Here is a 10,945-nt window from a genome sequence, read left to right as displayed (position 1 = left end):
GGTCCTTGTCGGCTTCCGTAACCGGGTAAAACCTGGTCTGACGTCCAACTGACCAATCAGAGTCGTCCAGCCCCTTCAATCTTGCCAATCAGGTACAGTGATTTTGGACCGGCACCTAAACGTGGCTGGGTGACAGGTGTCACCTCAGGAGAGCATTCTCTTTGCTCGGCCCATGAGAAGGCAGGGGCCTAAAAGAACAGAGCCGGTCTCCAGAGTGTCTTTTCACCTCCTGCCACCCAGGTTCCCCAAGTCACCGGAAGCGCTTTTTCCCCCTTTATCTTCCCAACCAGAATTGCAACCCCCGTGTTACAAGCTTTACTGTCTCCTCCCCCTCCCCCTCCCCGATTTGGGTGACTGGTTCCCTTTAGGCTCCAAAAGACTCACCAATTAAAATAGGCGTGGTGACCTCTACCTTCCTTGCCCAGAGGCTTGGCAGCCTGGATGAGAGTGTGTTAAGAGAGGACTACGCTCAGCAATTGCTGAGTGCTGGACTCCAGGGCTCCTAGGCACAAGGCCGTAGACAACAGTTGGGGTGAGGGTAGATGTCCCAAGTTTCCTCCACTACAGACAATATATTCTCTAGTCGAATTCTTCAGTGATCAGGGCCTATCTACACCGTTTTAGTTTCTAAATGGCCTAAAATAGGATTTACTTCAGATGACCCTTGCTAAAAGTCTAGGGCATTTGGAATTCTAAGTTAATGGGCAAGGTTGTGAGCCTTTATCTTTAATTGCCATAAAAACTAGTAGGCTGATCATCCTAAAATCATGGCGTTACTTCACAGCCTAGCACTCATGACTCTGTAAACTATTTGCAACCTCTTTCACTAATTGTATGTATGTATGTATGTATGTATGTATGTATGTATTTAGAAACATGTGTCAGTATGTAAGTCTGGCAAGCCTGGAACTCACAGAGATCCATATGCCTCTGCCTCCCAAGCACTGGGTTAAAAGTGCACCACCATGTCCACTTTCTGTATCCTACATCCCTAATTACACAAATTATATACTGTAGTTTGCGCTGATGGTTGTCATAAAATACTGACGAAAACTAGCTTGAGGAGTACAGGATTTATTTGGCTTGCTGGTTCTAAGCTGTCGTCTCCACAGAAGCCAAGGCCAGAACTCAAGAAAGGAACTGAAACAGAGACTACAGGGGAGCTGCTGATTGGCTCACTTTTCAGGCTCCTGTTGAGCTACCTTTCCAATACAGCCCACATGCCTACAGATGGTGCAGCCCATGGTGGCCTGGGTCCTCCTACATCAATTAGCAATCGAGAAAATGAGCTACAGACATGCCCACAGGCCAATCTGAGGGAGGCAATTCTTTTGAGGTTCTGTTACTATGAAGGGAAACCCTTACAGTTCTTAGGATTTCCCACAACCCCTAAATTCAACCATGTATATTAATTTCCAGAATTTCTCCTTTCTGAAAACTTACTGCATCACAAGTTTCATAACAGAGTCTGAGGGAGAACAGCAATACAAGAAGCAGGCTCTTTGTCATGTTTTTTACTTTCATTGTTTTGTGAGGATGTGAGATTTAGAAATCTGTGTGCGCACTCATACATGCAGAAGGAAGCTAGAGGAGTGTGTCAGGTGTCTTCCTCTGTCATTCCTCCTCTGGTTACCTGAGAGAAAGTCTCTCACTGAACTTGGAGTTTGCTGTTTTCAGCTATGCCGGATGGCCAGCAAGCTCCCAGGATCTGCCTTTCTCTATCACCACCCCAGAACTAGAATTACAGATGTATGAAGGCCTGCCTGGCTTGTAACGTGAGTGCTGGGGACTTGAACTTTTAAGTCCTCATTTTTGCTCAGCAAGTGCTATTACCTTCTGAGCCCCTATTGTGGCGTCACTCCCCCCACCCCACTTTTTAAAAAGTACATTTGTTTACTTATGGGGGAATCCCTATAGAGGTCAGAGGACAACTTTTAGTAGTCAGTTCTCTCCTTCTACCATGAAGGTTGCAAAGATCAAACTCAAATCATCAAGCTTTGTGTAAACACTTTTACAAGCTGAGCCATCTCTCTGGCCCTTTGTGTGTGTGTGTGTGTGTGTGTGTGTGTGTGTGTGTGTGTGTGTGTGTTGGGTTTTGGTTTTGGTTTTGGGTTTTTGGGGGGTTTTTTTGGCTTAGGGTCTTATGTGACCTCAAACTGACCCTGTAGCCAAGGATGACCCTACCTCCTAATCCACCTAGCTCCGTTTCCCAAATTCCAGCCACCACTTCCAGCAAGAAACAAACTCTGGAAGCTGAAGGTGTAAAAACTGAATGCTGGTTTAGCATGCCCGAGGTCCCAGGTCCAAGTACCAGTTCTCCTTCAAAAGAAATAAAAAGATAGACTCGGGTGCTGGAGAGATGGCTCAGTGGTTAAGAGCACCGACTGCTCTTCCAAAGGTCCTGAGTTCAAATCCCAGCAACCACATGGTGGCTCACAACCATCTGTAATGAGATCTGATGCCCTCTTCTGGTGTGTCTGAAGACAGCTACAGTGTACTTATATATAATAAATAAAATCTTAAAAAAAAAAAAGATAGACTCAGAGAGGCATACACTATATGTGCCTCTGCCTCCAAGTGTATACATGTATGTTTGTGTGATTTAATTCCTAGAGATTATTGTCAAAAGCAGTGGAAACATTTTTGATAAGTGAACAGTCTGAAAGGAACCTCAGAACACATGACTCTTCTGAGAGTTCTCTGCCACACATGCAGGGACCAGTGGGTCTGGATATAGAACCAGAAATCAACACTTTCAGCAAGCATTTCCATGGGTTCTCATGCAGTTTGTCTATGAACAGTGTTTAAAAAAAACAAAAACAAAAACAAAAAACACGGGGCTGGGGATTTAGCTCAGTGGTAGAGCGCTTACCTAGGAGGCGCAAGGCCCTGGGTTCTGTGATAAAAATACCTTTATCATTCATATGACAATTTATTTAAAGCACTCTTATCATTTCTTTTCTACCCCCAAGTAGGAAAGTTAAGTGCAAGGCTGTTTTTAAAGACCTTGAGAGGCTACAATGGAAAAGTCTTTTGGCACAGGGGGAGGTTGTAGAGGCTTATTTGGAGTCCTTCCAAAGCAAAAGTAGATGTGCCTTGAGGGCCTGGGGACTGAAACTGGGATTTCAAAGGCTGTCAAGAGGAGAGGGGTTAGGACTTCTTCTAGGAGCAGGGACCCCCACCAACTTTCTCAAAGGGATAACAGTAAGCGATGGGACCTCAGAGAAGGAATATACCACAAGCTGCAAGACTGGACCCTATCTGCAGGGTGACAGATTAGCAGACTTGAGCCCCAATGTGGAAATTGTCCTCTCTGCCATAGACTGCTTAGATAGTGACCAATGTGAACTGAGGGCAGAGGAAGCTTCTAGAGTGTATTGCAATGTGAGAAGCACTGAGCAGAAGATGAATATTTATAAGTGACAAGAGTGGTCATCATTATGGTAAAATTATTAGATTAAAATGTTTGGGGCACAATTACCCATACCACCTTTAATCCCTGCACTCCGGGAAACAGGCAGGCAAATCTCTGTGAGTTCAAGGTCAGCCGGGTCTACATAGTAAATTCCAGGCTAATCAGAGTTATACAATGAGACACTCTCTCATAAATAAGTAAATAAAATAAGATTTTTTGAGTTATTAAAGTTTTGGGGGGCAGGGGTAGGTATTTTTGTTTCTGTATTTATTTGTTTTGTTTCATAATTCCAGCAGGTAAATTGAAAAATATGCAATGAAATCCCATATGCTTTTTACTTGGGTTTATTGATTGTTAATACTTTATTTTATTTGTTTGTTTGTTTGCTTAGACAGGGTTTCTTTTTGTGTGAACTTGGCTGTCCTGGAACTCACTCTGTAGACCAGGCTGGCCTCAGACTCACAGAGATCCACCTGCCTCTGCCTCCTGATCTCTGGGATTAAATGTGTGCACCACTACTGTCTGGCTAATATTTTTTTAATATTTTGTTTCTCTCCTGTCGCGCCCACCTCGTCCGGCAAGGAAGACGCAACACGGTTGGATTCTTCTCAACAGCCTTTACTGCAGGACACCTTCTTTGTTGATACAGGGAGGCGGCGGCAGCCAGCCCTAAGTGTTACAGCTCCAAGTGTTACAGCTCCAAGTGTTACAGCTTTAAGTGTTACCCCGCCGAGCGGCAAAGCCGCTCGGCTTATATACACAACAGTATGCTAATCTTCTTTCAGGGATTGGTGGGGCATGAGTCACCCCACTGCATCCCAGCTACTTGTCCTCCAGAGATTGGCGAGGCATGAACTCCCATTTAGCATAGTACCGCCCCAGCCAGACTGACGTCAGGTGCAAAACTCCACGCATGCTCAGTACTGTTGTTAGGAGGGCGCCAGATTCACCTCATTATCATACAGCTGTCGCACCGCTCCCTACACTCTCCCTGTTTTTAATATTCGTGTTTATAGTACTGACTTCAGACATTATGATCTTTACTTCCAAGTAATTCTGCATTAACAATCATGTAAAATATTATTTAGGCAGCTGTGGTGGCTCAGGCCTTGAATACCAGCACTCAGGAGGCAAAGGCAGGTAGATTCCCATGAGTTCAAGACCAGCCAGATCTACATACCAAGCTCCAGTCCAGACAGGGTTACATAGTAAGACCTTGTGTGTGTGTGTGTGTGTGTGTGTGTGTGTGTATTATATATATATAACACATAATATATACATAATACATGATATATTATATATAGTTTTAAAATTCATTTACTCCAAAGGCTAAGACAGGAGTCTTTTAAGCCCAAGAATTCAAGAGTTCAAGGACAGCCTGGGCAACTCAGTGAGACCCAGTCTCAAAATATAAATATAAGGCCAGTGAGATGCCTCAGCACAGAGGCACTTTACGCCCAGTACACACATAGAGAGAAATAAAATAAATAACTGTAAATGTTTTTAAAAGGCCAAAAAGTTGGGGCTGGGGATTTAGCTCAGTGGTAGAGCGCTTACCTAGGAAGCGCAAGGCCCTGGGTTCGGTCCCCAGCTCCGAAAAAAAGAACCAAAAAAAAAAAAAAAAAAGCCAAAAAGTTAAACCCAATAATAGCAAATTCTATTATCTACTACTCTATATCATTTCATAATATTTTTTAGATAGAGTATGTTATAGGCAGTATATGCCACCACATATGTTTTGTTTTTAAATTAAAAAAGGGTCTTGGATCTGTCAAGTGCTTTTTTGTTCCTCTATTGGGGTGATAATGTGATTTTTTTCTTTATTCTGTTAACTGTGAATTTTTTAAAAAATCCTGCTTTCTGAGATAAATCATTCTTGATTATGTTGATTGTTAGTCTTTTTTTATAAAATTAAAATTCAATTTGCTTTTTTCTCATCTTTTCTTCTTTCTTTCTTTCTTTCTTTCTTTCTTCCTTTCTTTCTTTCTTCTTCCTTTTTCCCCTGGAGATAGGATAAGGTAAGTTGAATAAGAATGGCCCCCATAGGCTCTAAGTTACCAGAGAGTAGCACTATTTGAAAGGATTAGAAGGATGGATTAGGAGGTGTGGCCTTAATGAAGGAAATGTGTCCCTGGGGGTGGGCTTTTGCCAAATATCTCTTCCTTGGTCTGCAGATCAGAATGTAGCTCTCACTACTTCTCCACACCATCCCTGTTTTCAGCCATGCTCTCTGCCACAATGATAATCAACTATAATCAAGCTCCCAGTTAAATGTTTTCTTTTATGAGAGTTGCCTTGGTCACAGTGTCTCTTCCCAGCAATAGATCAATGACCAAGCCTCGGGGTCTCTATTAAGTAGCTCTAGCTGTCCTGGAACTTGCTGCGTAGACCAGGCTGTCCTCAAAGTCACAAAGCCACTTACTGCTGCCTCCTGAGTGCTGGGGCTGCCTCTTGAGTGCTGGGATTAAAAGTGTGTGCCATCGGGGTTGGGGATTTAGCTCAGTGGTAGAGCACTTGCCTAGGAAGTGCAAGGCCCTGGGTTCGGTCCCCAGCTCTGGAAAAAAGAACCAAAAAAAAAAAAAAAAAGTGTGTACCATCATGCCCAACTCCTTTCTTCTTCTATAGGAAGTATTTGTTTCTTTATTGTATGAGGGGAAGAGCAGAGTGTGTGGGTATGTGGGCAGTTAGAGGACAACTTGTTAAAGGAATGGGTTACAGGAACAACACTCCGGTCCCCAGGCTTGGTGGTAAGCACCTTCATTCACCAGCTGAGCCATCTCACTGCCTGACTTTTTGGCTTTTTAAGACATAGTATCACTGTGTAGCCCAGGCTGGCTTTGAATTTTGAACTTTCCATTATCCTGCCTCTCATAACCTCCAGGTGCTGGCAATAAAAGTATACACCATGCCCAGCCTCAATGTGGTAATTTTTTAAATATATACTACATTCATTTATTTACTGGGGTGGGGAAGATCACATTTATGCCAAAACACATCTGTGGAGCTTTGAAGACAACTGGTAGGAACTGATTCTCTCCTTCTACCTTGTAAATCACAGAGATCAAATTCAGGTTACCAGGTCTGGTGGCAAGAGCCTTTACCAGCTAAGCCATCTTACGAGTCCTGCTAATGTTTCATAGAATCTTTGTGTTTGTACTCATGAAAAATATTAGTCTATAGTTTTCTTTCCTTGGCTGCTTTACTTTTTCCAAGCTCTTGCAGAAGTATTTAGAGGAGCCATGGCAGCAGACTGTCAGTTAAAATTCTCAGTACGGTGCCCACTGCAGGATGTTCAGTTAGAACTCACATCCCAGCAGATCAAGCTGAATTATCTGGGAGGTTAAACTTCACATTAACTAGACATTAAACTAGACATTAACACAATAAACTAGACATTATTAGAGGGATCTGCTTCTTGAGTGATGTTAGGAGGAAGATAGAACCATTCAAAACACTTTCAACATCAATATCTTAGTACTGCTACTTTCCTATATTAGACAATCCTCTCCCAGGCTGCCTAAGTCAGAGAGATCTCCTGGGCCCACTCGCTCCACTCCATTATTTCAGAGCATATATCATGTGTGAGATCCTGCTCCAGGAGAATCATTATTTATTTTTCCAGACTATTTTACTGGTTTTGTATGAAAAGTAGAATTCAAACAGAAAGCCACTATGGTGAAGCTCAATCTGTTCCTCAGGAAAAATGTAGTCTCCTTCCTGTTAGAAAAAAGGCAGCATGGGGCTGGAGAGATGGCTCAGTGGTTAAGAGCACTGACTGTTCTTCCAGAGGTCCTAAGTTCAATTCCCAGCAACCACATGGTGGCTCACAACCATCTGTAATGGGGTCTGATGCCCTCTTCTGGTGTGTCTGAAGACAGCTACAGCGTACTCATATAAATAAAATAAATAAATCTTTAAAAAAAGGCAGCAAGTGGGGTGCTTCTGGATGGCTGACACAAAATTACCCTTCAGGAATGAGCGTTTTTAAGAGAGAGGGCCTCTCAATCCTGAAGTCATGACCTGGCTTTGATTGCTAAGAGCATTAGAAAAGCAATCTAGGCCCACAACTTTAATCCCAGCACACAGCAGGCAGAGGCAGGCAGCGGATCTCTGAGTTGGAGGCCAGCCTGATTTACAGAGTGAGTTCCAGGACAGCCAGAGCTACACAGAGAAACCCTGCCTCAAAAAACAAACATACAAAAGTACATTCTATCGGAAACAGCCTGGCGGGGCCTTAAAGAGAAGCAGAGCCTCCTCCAGGGAAAAGACTCTGACTTTTGTATCCTCTCAAGGGGTTATGGGAAGTTTGACATCGTGTGATTCAGTATGAGATGCATAGAGGAGCCAGGTATTGCCGTAAGTTAGGGACTCTAAAACCACAGCACAGATGTTACTCAATGTCCCAGAGAAAGTGGGGGCGGACTAAGATTTTCTCAAGCTCTGCGATCTGGTTCTAACTTGAGGCAGCAGGCCGATGACCTATCACGTCGCTGTGCATTCTTGAAATCTCTCCTTTAAAGCAACTGAAGTCCATCATTCTCTCTTTCCCTTCCCAGGGCCAAGAGAGGCCTATTCTAGCCTAAAGGTAGGTTTGGTTGAGGACATCCTGTGGCATAATTCCTACTCCGAGATCAGGCTGGTTTCTCCCCAACCTTTGCCTCTAGGGGAAGCTATATCAAGTAGGCATTGATAAGGAATGCCAACTAGACATCGATAAGAATATTTTCTCTCTTGGGCTCAGCTGCCTGCTTTTAGAACTTTCACTCTTCCTCCTTCCAGGGTTTCTCAACTTATTTGTAACAGGCACTAAGTCTGTTCACATCTCAGAAAGCAAACACAGGCTGGAGGGACGGCCCCACAACAGAGCACATGCAAAGCCCTGTGTGCAAATACCCTGGCAAGCTGTCCTCAGTCACTCATCTCAACAAGCCAATTGAAAGAACCAAATAAAAAGTGGAAAGCCGAAAGGGAGAAGATGCATTCAGCGTGCCCACATTGGGAAGGAGGAAATCTGGTGAAACACACTCACTAGTCTGTCTACTGGGTCCTAACATGAGGCTGAGTTTTATGTAGGGGTCCAGAGTCCAGAGTCGCGTCTGTCTATTCAGTCCATGTCAACGAGTGCTCCCACCCATCACAGAGCTTTAGTCGCATCTTGCAAGGTGGTGTGGCAAATTATTGGTGCTGTGAAATCTCTCTCTAGGAAACACTTTGTCCTAGTTACTAGGATTTCTTGTCAAAACAAGTTGGGGAGCAAAGGGTTTCTTTGGCTTACACAGCCACACCACAGTCCATCACTGAAGGAAGTCGGGACAGGAATTCAAACAGGGCCAAAACCTGGATGCAGGAGCAAATGCAGAGGCCATGGAGGGGTGCTGCTTACTGGCTTGCTCCTCCTGACTTGTTCTGACTGTTTTTCTACAGAATCCAGGACTATTAGCTCGGGAATGATACCATCCACAGTAGAACAGGCCCTCCCCCATCAATCGATAATTAAGAAAATGTTCTACAGGCTGAGGTGATTTCTCAATTGAGGTTCCCTCCTCCCAGATGACCAACCATAGCTTGTACCAAATGGACACCTAAGTAGCCAGCACACGAGTTGTTCCTGTTGTCAGTGGAAGGCTTCAGCCTTTTTCTTCTCAGGGCATGGAATTCCTGGGAGAATTCCCAGTTTCCTGGAATGCCTTGTTTCATAATCTGGTAGCCTACTTCTTTATTTATGCTCCACTTCTCCAGGATTTCACAACTTCCCTAAATCGCACCACTAGTCGGTACCAAGTGTTCCAATACATGAACCTGTGGGGGACAACTTACACTCGAGCGATGACACCCCGTCTCACAGTTCTTTGTGAATTCTTAAACATTTATCTCTCTGTGTATGTATGTACATTTATATGCACACACATGGGCACACAAGTGTGGAAGTCATGTGACAACAGGTGGGTGCTGTTTCTCTCCTTCTATCATGTGGGTTCTGAGATCCAAGTCTCCAGTCCCCAACTTAAAAAAATAAAACACGGGGTTGGGGATTTAGCTCAATGGTAGAGTGCTTGCCTAGCAAGCGCAAGGCCCTGGGTTCGGTCCCCAGCTCCGAAAAAAAGAAAAAAAAGAAAAAAAGAAAACACAAAAAAAGAGCTGAGTATATAGCTTAACAAGAGAGCTCTCAACTAGCAGTTGTGAAACCTTGGGTCCCACTCCTAGCACTGAAAAAAACTAGGCTAGAATAGATAATGGGGTGGAAACGTCTCTTCAAATCAGTCATCGAAACAGTGATGAGGAAAGGAGGCCTTCTACGGTGTCTGGACAAACTAATTAAATGCTTTGCTATGAGTTTTTTCAGAGAAAGCGATTAAGCTAAAATCCAAACATAACCAAAGACTTAAATAAATATAATACAAGAAAATGTAAACACAGTTGTGTTAACTCAAAGTTTGGAAACAGGAAAACAGGTTTGGGGAGGTAGCTTTGTGGGTAGAGTGCTGCTTTGAGGGCCTGAGGACCTGAGCTTGGAACTCATGTAAAAGGAAAGACCCTATGAGAAGACACCTATAATCCCAGCACTGAGCAGTAGAGACAGACAGATTCTCATTGGTCAACCATTCTCATCTAGACAGCAAACCCCAGGGTCACTGAGAGATCCTGTCTCAATAAATAAGGTTGAGAAAAACAGAGGACACCTGACATTAACCTTCCACGTGCAAACAGAGAGGTGATGGCACCTTTCTTGCAACTCCCTCACCCAACCCCCCTCTCTCCCAACAACTGCAACAATTAAAACCAAGAGCAACAGATACAGAAAAGCACAAGGGTCAAGACAAAAAATAAACAACTTGAGCTTTGTCAATGTTACATTTTCTTTGTTTATTATTATTTTTGTGTGAGAGTGAATGTATACTGTTTCTCGCCTTACACCATGGGGTCTCGGGATCAGAACTTAAATCTGCTAAACCATCTCATAGACCCAACATTGTCAAAATTATTTTAAAAAAGGAAAAGAAAAGAAGTTCTTCAAAGAATACTCTCAAAACTAAAACAGCTCATAAAAAAGAGAGGAAATATCCTGGCCATGGTGGTACACACCTTTAATCCCAGCACCCGGGAAGCAGAGGAAAGAGGATCTCTGTGAGTTCTAGAACAGACTGGTCTACAGAGTGAGTTCCAGGACAGCCAAGGATACACAGAGAAAAACAAAAACAGAAGAAAAGAAAAGAAAAGGAAAGGAAAGGAAAGGAAAGGAAAGAAAAGAAAAGAAAAGAAAAGAAAAGAAAAGAAAAGAAAAGAAGGGGTTGGGGATTTAGCTCAGTGGTAGAGTGCTTGCCTAGCAAGTGCAAGGCCCTGGGGTCCTGGGTTCGGTCCTCAGCTCAAAAAAAAAAAAAAAAAAAAAAAGAGAGAGAGAGAGAGAAAAGAAGGGAAGGGAAGGAAAGGAAGGGATAGAAAGAAAAGAGAAGGAGGGGATGGAGAGGAAATGTTGGGAAGTCATATATCTAAGGTAAGGTACTTGTTTGTATACAGACTCTAAAGATTCTC

The sequence above is a fragment of the Rattus norvegicus genome, chromosome 19 (genome assembly GCF_021556685.1).
Source record: "Rattus norvegicus strain SHRSP/BbbUtx chromosome 19, alternate assembly SHRSP_T2T, whole genome shotgun sequence".
NCBI lineage: Eukaryota > Metazoa > Chordata > Mammalia > Rodentia > Muridae > Rattus > Rattus norvegicus.
This window is presented reverse-complemented; position numbering follows the sequence as displayed.